General features: G+C 40.4%; 1 pseudogene; it reads left to right on the top strand.

Annotated features, from left to right (window-relative positions):
* The first annotated feature begins 2,564 nt into the window (after positions 1 to 2,564).
* LOC144325200 (olfactory receptor 4K14-like) lies at positions 2,565 to 3,420 on the top strand (annotated as a pseudogene).
* The last annotated feature ends 9,711 nt before the right edge of the window (positions 3,421 to 13,131 follow it).

The following is a 13,131-nucleotide window of genomic DNA, read 5'->3' as shown; positions in this document are numbered from 1 at the left end:
TTCCCCAAATGTTACATAATCATTCTAAGGCCTGAGCTGAACAATAGGGAACAGCTAATAAGGAAGAAAAATTAAAGAAATGAGAAACCTGTCATCTGCTGTATTTTTCTCTGTGTTTACAGTAGAATAGTTGGAAATATAAGTTCAGCTGCTCTCCTTAACAATTTTTTCTAGACTCCAAATTCCCATAGTTGAAATTTCCTTTGTAAAATTGACTTATTTGCTTTGAGGAAAACAATCATACATTTGTTGTTGTTTAGTTGTGTCTGACTCTTCGTGACCCCATGGACCAGAGCACGCCAGGCACTTCTGTCTTCCACTGCCTCCCGCAGTTTGATCAGACTCATGTTTGTAGCTTCGAGAACACCGTCCAACCATCTTGTCCTCTGTCATCCCCTTCTCCTTGTGCCCTCCATCTTTCCCAGCATCAGGGTCTTTTCCAGGGAGTCTTCTCTTCTCATGAGGTGGCCAAAGTATTGGAGCCTCAGCTTCACAATATGTCCTTCCAGTGAGCACACAGGGCTGATTTCCTGAATGGATACGTTTGATCTGCTTGCAGTCCATGGGACTCTCAACAGTCTCCTCCAGCACCATAATTCAAAAGCATCAATCCTTTGGCGATAAGCCTTCTTTATGGTCCAGCTCTCACTTCCATATATCATAACTGGGGAAAACAGTATTCTCTTGTAGCATGTGTTGACAAGGTAACAGAGCAATTCTTGTCAAAATATAAATGTAAGCAAATCTGTATCTAGCCTTAATTCTCACAGCTTTCAGCATAATGTGAAATTGTACTATTGCAGGCCATGGAATATTTGAGTATTCATTTATGGTCTCTTGTTCTGTACTGCTCACAGTAAGATTTCATCATCAACCTATCCATACTCAAGATCGTAGAAATGTAAGATGATTCTCTTGAGTTAGGCCAATGGCCCATCTTCTACGGCAGCCTGTACTCACACTGACCAACCAGATTGGTCAGATGGGAAATAGAAATACTTTATTGTCACTGTACCACTTGTTTACAGTGAGATTAAACCTTCAAGCCGTATCCAAAAGCAAATGCAGTGTCTCCACCATTCCTTCCTATGGCAGTGAGTTCCATAGATTATCTATGTACTGTGAAATAACATACCCCCCCCCCCATTGAATTGGGTTCCCTCCCCCCAAGATTTTGTCTGAATCAGGTCTCCTTGGTGGAATTCAGAGAACTAGATAAGAAAATGTGAATGATTTCTGGCCTGGTGCTTGGAAAAGATGGCAACAAAGAACCATGCACAGTTCACTGGGAAAAGCATTTGACAAAGCCACAACTGAAACGTTTTATTTTCACCAACACAAGTGATGGATCAGAACTCTATATTCTTAATACAAATATGTATTGTATTTGTGGAAAGTATATTTTTGGACTTTCCACTGACTGTTGGCATCCTTCAGCAAATGTTTGATGAGCAGATAAAATTGATTAGACCGAACCATGATGAATGGAGAATACAAGTAAACCAGAGCTTAATCAGATTGAAAGCGGAATCAAAGTGGACAAAGAGAATCTTCAGATTGCATCTGTATTCCCATAACGGACCTCAGCTTTCTAGAATCCAGGCTTAACCTCTGAATTATACTTCCTGTTATACAGCTCTTAAGGGCACAAAGCCACAGCTTTCTCTTAATTTCAACCATAAACCAGAGCCTACATTGCCAGCTTGTGCTCACTTTTCTGGGAGTAAGGCCCATTAAATCTTAAAACACTTATTTCTGAGTTGACATCTGTACTGTTATAGAGCAAGCTAACTAGGTTTGTTGATGAGTGTCTATAAGATTATGCCCCCCTTGCAAAAGGTCCAGGTATTCAAGTGATGACAGGAATGGACAGAAGTAGGGCAAATAATGATGATAATGATAGTAATAATTTTATTATTTATAACCCACCCATCTGGCTGGGTTTCCCCAGCCACTTTGGGTGGCTTACAGCAGATATAAAAACACTGTAAAACATATTATTTCTTATCTTGCTATCTGCTTTCCATCCCCCTAGTGCAGGGATGGGAAGCCTATAGCCCCCCAGATATTGCTAGACTACAGCCCTCATCATTGCTGACCATTTTCCATACTGACTGGGCTTGGTGGGTTTTGGAATCCCTCAACATCTGGAGTGCCACACATCCCCAACCCCTGCCCTAGCCGAAGTGAAGCAGAATACATATTTAAAAAATAAAATGCTGAAGTTTGCAGAAGAAGCCAGAGACATCAGCATCACTGAATGCATTTGGACGCAGAATTAAAATTCACCAAAACCCTGGAAAGTCAGGCTCAGCAACTTTGGGAATCCTGTCCACCCTCAGCTGCATCTGGATGTACTGTGGGGTCCTCTCCAGAGTCACAGAGGCATTTGCCCATGGGGGTGTGGGCAAACGTGTGTGCCCAGGCCATTGCGGAAGGAGGCTGAGAGGAAGGGGACACAACTGTAATCCCCCAGAACAGCCAAGAGTGGCCATTGCACACATACCACATGGCTGGTGTGAATCCAGGTCCACTCAGCCAAATTCCAAGATGCTTACCACACCATGCTAATTTTGGAGTCTTCTATCAGCAACACTCTCATTTTCTCAGCCATTTTCCAGGACCACTGTCTTTCAGATTCACCCATGTTCTTTCTGCTGGGTCACTTGGCTTTCCTGGGCCTCTGACTGTCCTCCTTTGCCATCCCAAGATCTCTCTTGGATTTCCTTGCTCAACAACAGATCATCTCCTTCCAGAGCTGCATGGCACAAATCTTCTTTCTCCATATGTTTGTAGGCAGTGAGATGCTCCTGCTAGTAGCCATGGCAATTTACCGCTATTTGGCCATTTCCCATCTCCTCCGTTATGCTTCATGAGCCGGCCTCATTGCATGGCACTTCTTGCCTCCTAGGCTGGTGGGCTCCTCCATGGCACTGTGCAATTGGGTTTCATCATTAATGTGCCATTCTGTGGGCCAAATCAAGTGGACAGCTTCTTCTGGGACCTCTCCATGGTCATCAAGTTGGCTTGCATGGACACAAATCCCTTGGAGGTCATGATGGTCACCAACAGTGGAATTTTGTCACTAGTTTCTTTTATTTGCCTGCTCATCTCATATGGATTCATTCTCTACACAATCTGCTCCCAGGGTCCCACTGAAGAAACCACCAAGGCTGCCTCCACATGCACCTCTCACCTCATTGTGGTCACCATGTATTTGGGCCCTGTTTGTTTAATTACCTGCCTCCATCAGCCCGGTTCATGATCGATAAAGTGTTTTCTGTCTTCCATATCTGTGTCACCCCCTTGCAAAACCCAACCATCTATGCTTTGAAGAAGGAGCAGGTAAAGGCTTCAGTTAGAAGCCTTTCAGCAAGGCTTTCTGCACAGGTTTCCACTCAGGGCCATCCCCACCATTAGACAGCATGACATAGCCACCTCTAGCAGCTGATTTTGCCTGTCACAGAATGGTCAGTTATTTAATTCACTGTTTCAATGCATTTACACATGGTGGAAAAAGTGAATAAGGAGAGGTTTTCCCCTCTCCTGGTTGTACAAGGTAATTTTGGGTGCAGGTAGAGCTAATGGGGTACCCAGAATACATCGCTCATTCGGTATTTAGTGAGGCGCTACTTCACCCAACGCTTGAAGACTGGGGTTACACCCAATGGCTTAACCACCAAAAGTTTTGAAGTTTTGCTACAATGAAGGCAAAACCTACAGCCAATTTGTCTACAGGCAAATTCCTCCCCAGCTCCAAATATGGCAACTGTTAGAAACCACAACAAGGTGAGCAGGAAGAAGAAAAATGAAGTGGTTAAATGGAATGACACTTAGGACGAAAAGCTATGTTAGATCATGACCTGAAAAGGAAAATACATTTTACAAGCACGGAATTTTTTTTTTTTTTTAATCTTTTTATTAGGTTTCATTATCCATACACCAACAATAACAAACATGAAATAAAAAGAAAAAGACCAGACAAAAAAGACAAAAGGCAATAAAAAAATAAAATAAAAAAGAAAGAGGCACAAAAATATAAAAGAAAGAAAAAAAAAGACAAAAACATAAGACTAATTACTAATTATTACATACAACATCCGCTTCCTTCCCTACTGGTTTCGAGTTGTATTATTAACGTTGTGTATCACAGCTGGTGTTGATTTTTAGTTTAATTTATACGTCGGAAGTTTTATATTACGCCTGCTATAGTTGGTAAGTTTCTAAAATTGCTTTCCATATAGACCGAAAATTTTTTCCATTCCTCATTTAACTTTGCATTTTTTTGGTTTCTAATTCTTTGCGTCATCTTTGCCAATTCTAAGAAGCCGTATAATTTTAGTTGCCAATCTTTTACTGTTGGTAAATTTGCATTTTTCCAATTTTGGGCGATTAACATTCTTGCCGCTGCTGTTGAGTATTGAAATAGGGTTTTATCTGTTTCTCGAATTTCTTTTCCAACCATCCCTAGCAAGAAGGCCTCTGGCTTTTTGGGGAATGTGTATCTGAACATTTTTTTTTGTTCGTCGTATATCTGATTCCAGAATTTTTTCGTTTCTTCACATGTCCACCACATATGTATAAAATTTCCTTCTTTTGTTTTACATCTCCAGCAGGCCTTATTGCCAGTCTTATACATCCTATTTAATTTTTCTGGTGTTAGGTACCACCTATATACCATTTTTTCTAAATTTTCTCTAATAGCGGCACTTGCCGTAAATTTTATTCCCTCACTCCACAATTTTGACCATTTATCGAATTCAATGTTATACCCCAAATCTCTCGCCCATTTAACCATAACATCTTTAATTTCTTCGTCCTTTGTGTCCCATTCCAATAATATGTTATACATTTTTGATAGTAACTTAGATTTGGATTCAATTATTTCAGTCTGGAATTTGGATTTTTTTTCATTCATTCCTAATTTTTTATCTTCCGTCCATAATGCATTGATCTGATGGTATTGTAGCCAGCCCTTCAGCTTCTCCTTCAGTTCTTCATATGATCTTAATTTCCAGCTTTCTTGGGATCTTACAAGTAGATCTTCATATGTCAGTCTTTGCTCATCCATGTTTGTTTTTTTGATTGATAAAATATCTGTTGGGGACAGCCACCAGGCCGTTTTCCACTCTAGCAATTTTTTGTTTTTTTCCCAGACTTCGTATAGGGGGCCTCTGATGATATGGTTCTTAAATCCTCTATGCACCTTTCCTTTGTTTGACCAAAGGTAGGCGTGCCAGCCAAACTTGTTATCTGCACCTTCTAGATCTAGTAAATCTGTATTCTCCAGGGTTATCCAATCTTTAACCCAACATAGGCAAGCTGCTTCGTAATATAATTTTAAATTGGGAACTGCCAGCCCTCCTCTCTCCTTTTTGTCTGTAAGTAATTTGAATCTAATCCTGGGCCTTCTGCCCTGCCATATGAATCTCGAGAGGATTTTTTGCCAGTCTTTGAATAATTTAGGCCCTCTAATCACGGGGATGCCGTGAAATAAGAACAGCATCTTGGGTAGTATGTTCATTTTTATTGCTTCCATCCTGCCCAGCCACGAGAGATTGACTCTATTCCAGACGTCTAGATCTTTCTTAATTTTGTTCCATGTTGCCGTATAATTGTCTTCAATTAGATTTATATTTTTCGGTGTAATCCAAATTCCTAAATACTTTGCTTTTTTGGCCGCTTTAATTCCATATTGGCTCTCTAATTTTGCTTTCGCTTCATTATCCAGATTTTTTGTTAGCATTTTTGTTTTAAGTTTGTTCAATTTAAATCCTGATAGTTTACCATACTCTTCTATTATTTCCAGTGCATTGGGGATACTTCCTTGAGGCTCTCCTAAAGTTAATATCAGATCATCCGCATAGGCTTTTAATTTATATTCTTTTGAACCTATTTTAATCCCTTGTATCTCTGGCTTTGATCTTATCTTATTCGCCAGAATTTCTAAGGCCATTATAAATAAGAGCGGGGAGAGAGGGCATCCCTGTCTTGTTCCCTTCTCAATTTTAAATGTATTTGTAAGGTTGTTATTTATAACCAGTTTGGCATATTGGTTTGAGTATATCGCCTGTATTCCTTTCAGGAATTCTCCCTCTATCCCTGCACCTTTTATAGATTTTAATAGAAATGACCAAGAAACATTATCAAACGCCTTTTCCGCGTCTATAAGTATTAGGGCTGCAGATATATCATTGTTAACTTCCAAGTGTTCTATTATATTTATAACATGTCTCACATTATCTTTCAGAAATCTGTTTGGAAGAAAACCCACCTGGTCCCTGTGAGTTAGCTTTATTAAACATTTTTTCAATCTGTTTGCCATGATGTCTGCGTATAGTTTATAGTCATTGTTTAACAACGATATTGGCCTGTAATTCTTAACATTCAATTTATCTGTGTCTGGTTTGGGGATTAATGTTATAAAGGCTTCTCTCCAGGATTCAGGTATTCTCCCTCCTCTGAGGATGTTATTCATAGTATCACAGAGTACGGTTGATAGTTGGTTCCCCAAGACTTTATAATATTTGGCCGATAAACCATCCGGTCCAGGTGCTTTTCCTAATTTCATTTTTTTCGTCGCATTCTGAATCTCCTCTATATTTATGGGCCTGTTTAATTGAAGTTTTTCTTCCTCTGTGATCTTCTTCCCTTTGCATTTCTCCAGGTACTTTTCTATTTGAGCTGGGTCTTCTTCTCCTTTCTTATATAACTGCTCGTAGAAATTGAGAAATTTTTTTTGTATTCTTTTAGGGTCCACTATTAGTTCTTCTTCTACCATTATCTTGTTTATCACGTTCTGTTTTTGTTTTTTTCTTAATTGCCACGCTAAAAATTTTCCAATTTTATTCGCAGACTCAAAATATCTTTGCTTCATCCTCTTGATTTTCCACTCTATCTCTTGGTTTGTTAACAATGAATATTGTGATTGTAGTATTTTTATTGAGTGCAAACTTTGTTCATCTTTTGGGTTTATTGTTAGTTTTTTCTCGTTCTCCCTTAGCTGTTTGAGAATTTCTTCCTTCTTTTGCTGTCTTATTTTTTTCTTATAGTTGTTTTGCTGGATAAACAGGCCTCTTATAACCGCCTTGCTCGCGTCCCACACCACTTCTATATCTGTTCCTGTGTTGAGGTTAAGTTCGAAACACTCCTTTAATGTGGCTTTGGCTTTTTCGATGACCTCATCATCATCTAGTAGGTATTCATTCAATCTCCATCTGAAGCCTCCCTGTGTTGTCCCTTTTATTTCCAGAGTTATCGAGTTGTGGTCGGAGAAGGTTCTCGGTTGTATCTCACATTTTGTGGTTCTTAAGGTGAGCTCCCTCGATATCCATATTTGGTCTATTCTGCCCCAGCTTTTATGTACCTCAGAGAAGAAAGTGAACTGTTTTTCTATTGGATGCTTGTGTCTCCATGCATCTATTAAGTCCATATTTTCTTCCAAATCCTGGAATGATTTCGGTAGCTTCCCTTGCTTTCGTTTACTCTTTTCCGTTTGTCTGTCCAATTCTAATGTCGGGACTGCATTAAAGTCTCCCAGTAGTACCGTTTTATTATTTTCCAATTCTAACAGCACTTGCTCTAATTTCTGGAAGAACTCTGACCTATTTGAGTTTGGGGCGTAAATATTTACCACGTTGATCTTTTCTCCCTGGAAATTGATTTGAACCCCCAATATCCTGCCATCTTCGTCTTTATATATCAGTTTAGGTTCCCATTTTTCGTTGACATATGTTACTACTCCTTTTTTCTTCTCAGCCGTAGCGTTTATAAATTCTGTTCCTAAGTTTTTATTTACTAATACATGTTTGTGCTTTCTGGCTACATGAGTCTCTTGCATACAAATTACATCCAGTTTTTTCTTTTTCAACACATTGGCAATTTTATTCCTTTTGGTATTATCATTCATACCATTTACATTCCATGTTAAAAGCATGGAAATTAATTGACCTGAATTGTGAATGGAAGTAAAAAGGGAGGGTGGGAGGTTGTCGCTCTTCACCCAGCGGTGCTGCGAGAGCCTCCTGCAACCACCCTTTTAAGCCTCACTGCCAGGCCAGACAAGGCAGCAGCCAATAACCACAGCCAGCAAGGCATGGCGCTCCAGGAGGCACCACTGACTGGCCCATTTATGGTGCCTTTTGGGTTGGAAAGACCCCTCCCCTTTGATATCCACCAGCCAAGGAGAGTTCCCCTCCAAAGGCCAGCAAATTTGTGTGCCTAGGCCATCTGGGAAGGAGGCTGAGAGTGAGGGAACACAACTGCCCCCCCCCCGGAACAGTGGTGAGGGGTCATTGCCACATGGCTGATGTGGATCCAGGTCCACTCAGTCAAATGTCAAGATGCTGAAAACACCGTACTACATGTTGGAGTCCCCATTGTTTACAAGGTCTTCTATTATGAACTTCTAACATCACCAATACACCACTGGTCCCTTATTATCCACTGAAAGGGAATTTAACACAATAGTTCCGAATATGTGACAAACACATTTTCTTCTGCAATTCCACAGGGGTTCACAAGCATTGAATGAATAACTAAATTCCGGCTTGGTTATTAACAGGGCTATAATTAAATCTGCTGCTGCTCAAAAATCCCTCTGGACTTTCAGGGGCCATTTGCAAAAGTAACGGAAAGGATACTAAATTAACCAGAATAATTTAAATAGGGTGTGGGATCCACAAGTCTGATCTTACATCCTCCCAGATTGCATCGTCTCAAGAAACTCAACTAGCATTCAAATGAGACAATTTTTATTTTGGAGAAGCTAATTATAATATTGCCAGAGAAATCATGGGTTCCATGTAGAACAGACAGATGCCTTTGTATTGAGAATGGTGGTTTTAGTTTTCTGGCTGCTGGAACTGATTTCTTACAATGTATGTCTGGCTCACATAGCGAAATGCATCCTCCAAGGTCCACACCATCCACTTCACACGTATCATCAGCCAGGAGAGTTCCTCATTGGTGGCATTGTTTCCCATGGTGGCTTCTTCTCCTCTCCAGCAACATTCACTGAGGAACCCCCATCAGCGCTGCCTGAAGAGCTTGTGTAAGAACTAAGCCACTCATTTATTACATTCATGTAATGATCAAACCTAGAGTTGCAGCCTCAGAATAATGACTGAGACTGCAAACCTTTACACTTTTACCTGGGGAAATTCACTTTAGATATGAATGGGACTTATGCTGGGGCAAAAAACTGGAAGGAATCTCTTCTGAACTAAGGGAATACAGGAGAAATTCCCATTTCTGGATAGAGAAATGAATATAAATGTATTGAAATGTATGTATGTATGTATGTGTCTGAGAGAGGCCTTTTGAACAGCAAATTTTGAAAGACTTTATCTGAACTACTAGAGTGTGAGTAAGAACGAATTTTTCAAAACCTGTTCTGAAGCTGAATGTTTCTGAAACTGAAGGTTCTTATGCTTTCATTTTCTGAACTTAGACTAAAGTTTGTTTCACCACTGAAAGGTACTTATTATGAAGTATAGAATTTAGTGAATTTGAATGACCATCACTGAATCACGAAAATGAAGTCACTGCAGAGAGAGACCAGAGAGACCAGAGACTTTGTAAGTGCCAGAAAAAGACCTCAGACATGTAAGGGAAGACGTCTCATGAGCCCCACATTAGCAACCCCTACTCTAGATACTATTAACCTTAAAAGATGGGTACAAAAGTAACAACATGAATTTCAATAGGGACAAATGCGCAAATTGAAGATGAGCAACACTCGGCTTGTTCATGTGGAAAGGTTCAAGGGATCTGCATCAACAGAAGTATAGTGTCCTGATCAAAGGAAGTAATAGTACTGCTCTATTATGCCTTGGTCACCTGGAGTCCTGTATCAAGTTCTGACCACCACAATTTAAGAAGGATACGTATTAGCAAGCTGAAATATGTGCAGAGGAGGGCAACAAAGATGGTCTGTAAACCAAGCCTTATGAGGAATGGTTGAGGGAGTTTGATATGTTTAGCTATGGTGAGACTGAGTGGAGGAATGATAGCCATTTTCAAATATCTCAAGGGCTGTCACCAGGAAGATGGAACACACTTGTTTTTTCTTGCTCCAAATCAGGGTATTCAAGTTACAAGAAAGGAAATTTCAACTAAACATCAGGAAGAACTTTCTACTGATAAGATCTATTCAACAGTAGAACGGGCAGAGTGTCAACCCCCCTGAACTCAGTATGACTAACTATTGTGTAAAAGGAAAGATCTGTGGAAGTTTTTGCTGATACAGTTTGCAACTCTCATTCTAGGGTGGTGCCCAAGGGTTACCAGCACATCGTGGCCTTGGCATTTGCAGTCAAGCAGATCAACGAAGACCCTCACATCCTACCCAATATCACCTTTGGCTTCCACTTATATGACAGCTATACCAGTGCAAGGAGCACATATCTTTCCACACTGCTGCTTTTATCCATGGTGAAGAAATTTGTCCCTAACTATATATGTGATGTCGAGAATAATCTGACTGGGGTCATTGGGGGACTTGATTCTGAAATCTCCTTTTATGTGGCCACTGTTTTGGATATCTATAAGATTCCACAGGTAGGACACCTATGTACAATACCTCTATTAGCTTGCATAGAGGAAGAGACAGGTTTCTCAGCATCAGTTCAGGGTGAAGATGAAATTGGAAGGAGAATGTACACCACCTTGAGATCCTTGGAAAATAAAGGTGGTACGTAATTATAATATAAGCAAACAAACAAACAGACAGACAGACAGACAAACCTGAATAAAGGGAAAGTTTGCAATACCTGAAAAAATATGTAACTTTCCCCTGTCTTACACACACACACACACACACACACACACACACACACACATTTAGATCACTTATAGTATATACCAAAGGCCAATGATGGGACAGTGGGCTTCTCTCTCACCAACAGTTTAACATATTGCATCATTTTCTGCTTAGTTAGGAGGGTATCTGAAATGAGTTGCTGATGGAAAGGGGGAATTGCTTACAGGATAAAATCAATAAGATTCTAGGTGCCAATGGAAAAATTAGTGCACAAGGGCATGTCAAATAAGCTGCTGGGGAAGTGGGGGAAATGCTTACAGCTACAAAAACCTTACAGGTAGGAGCCTATTCTATTCCTCTTTAGCACACCCGACATAATGAAAGACACAGAGAGGTTATGGGAAATTGCAGATAGAATCCAGTTCCGCAGGAGGACAGTGATAGTAGTTAGCAGCTGATTCACAAGTGAAATAAATGCTCATAAATAAAGTCTGAGAAGAATTAGCAGAGTTTTGCTTTGTGATGGGGCATGTGCATCATGAAGAAGAAAGACGAAGCTCCAGAGAAGAAATGTGCATCTAACCCAAGTTGCAATTCTGACAAAGCCAGATAATGTCCAGGAAATCTGCTGTTTGGGGCATGGTATGTTCCCCCATCCAGTTTTATCCATTGTACAAGACCCTGCCAAATTTTGCAATGACATAAAAAGGTTTGTTTTTAAGTGAAGTAGACACAATGCCCTGCTCCAGACATCAATGTGTTAAAAAGATTCATAAAAATAATATAAAACAGACACAGTTCCCTTTCCAGTCATCAAATCAAAGGTTTAAAAATGAGAAAAGGGAGATGATCCCAGTTTTCAGCTCATCTGCATATGTGTCTTTTGTAAAAGTGAGAGAGAGGCAAACAAACCCTGATACATTAGCAAAGGGCATATTTGACTAACAGGGTTCACCTCATAATTTATATGAATACTGCGAAAGGAATCTACTTTGTCTCTTCTATTCTTCCATTTACTTTTTAGCTCATTTATGGCTCTGCTCCAGTGATGAATGATAAAAGCCCAGGGCTTCCCTTCTACCAGATGGCAGCCTCAGAAGCCCTTCAGTATGAGGGAATTCTCTCTTTGCTTCTGCATTTCAGGTGGATGTGGATTGGAGTCATTGCAACAGACAATGACAACGGAGAAAGATTTGTGCAAACCATTTCCCCAATATTTACCAAGAGTGGTGTCTGCTTTGCATTCCTGGAAAAAATCCCCGCTTTAAGTTTTATTTCTGAAGTAGATGGCATGCTACAACAGGGGACAAGTATAAACCATAAAATTTTTAGCAGCACAGCTAATGTAATAGTTGCCTATGGAGAATCTTATTCCATGACAACTTTAAGATGGCTTCCATACCTATCAGTACATGATGACACGACATACAATATAAAAAGTAAAGTATGGATAATAACAGCCCAGGTTGAGTTCACTTCATTTGTCTTTCAAAGGAACTGGGATTCAGGAATATTCAATGGTGCTATATCCTTTGAAATTCACTTCAGAAACCCACCAGGATTTCATCAGTATGTTCTGCACAGAAACCCTTCCAGCACAGATGGGGACGGTTTTATCAGGGACTTCTGGCAACAGGCCTTTGGATGTGTATTCCCAGATATGACTTCAGACGGGGTGGAGGGGAATATTTGCACCGCAGAAGAGAAGCTGGAGAACCTTCCTGGATCATTTTTTGAAATGAGCATGACAGGCCACAGTTACAGTATCCACAATGCTGTATATGCCATTGCCCATGCTTTACATGCCATGTTCACATCCAGACTCAGGCACAGAGGAATTCCATACAGAGGGAGAGGGAAGAATCCGAATCCACAGTTTTGGCAGGTAATAGGCTAAACATCCTCAACTTGAAGAGGCCTGTTATTCTCCCACAAGGTATGGGTTTCCAAAGTGTTGTCATCTTGCTCATTGATCTCAGACAAGAAAAAGCGCTTTTATGAAAGAGGTTGCAGACCACTGATATGTTACTGCATTCACAGATAAGAAGCATCAGTAATGGTCGAGAGAGATGTTCAGCATTCTCTCTATCCCATATACACAAAATCCTCCCTCAGAGCAGGTGGTTGCACACCACTGTGGTGTCTCCTGAGATGAAGAGGGAAAGAGGAAAAGAGGTGTGGGGAGGGGAGGTAAAGAAAGGTTGTAAAAAAGGGGAGAGGGAGAGATGTGGGTGAGAGAAAATTGATGGTTTCTCCATGCTTGGACCTGAATCCACTAACACTTGCCTAAATCACCCCTACCAATTGCTGTAGGTTTTTCCTACAGGAAGAGGGAAAAGAATGCTCCACCCTGCCTTTTCCAAACAATT

The sequence above is a fragment of the Podarcis muralis genome, chromosome 13 (assembly GCF_964188315.1).
Source record: "Podarcis muralis chromosome 13, rPodMur119.hap1.1, whole genome shotgun sequence".
Taxonomy (NCBI): domain Eukaryota; kingdom Metazoa; phylum Chordata; class Lepidosauria; order Squamata; family Lacertidae; genus Podarcis; species Podarcis muralis.
This window is presented reverse-complemented; position numbering and strand designations above follow the sequence as displayed.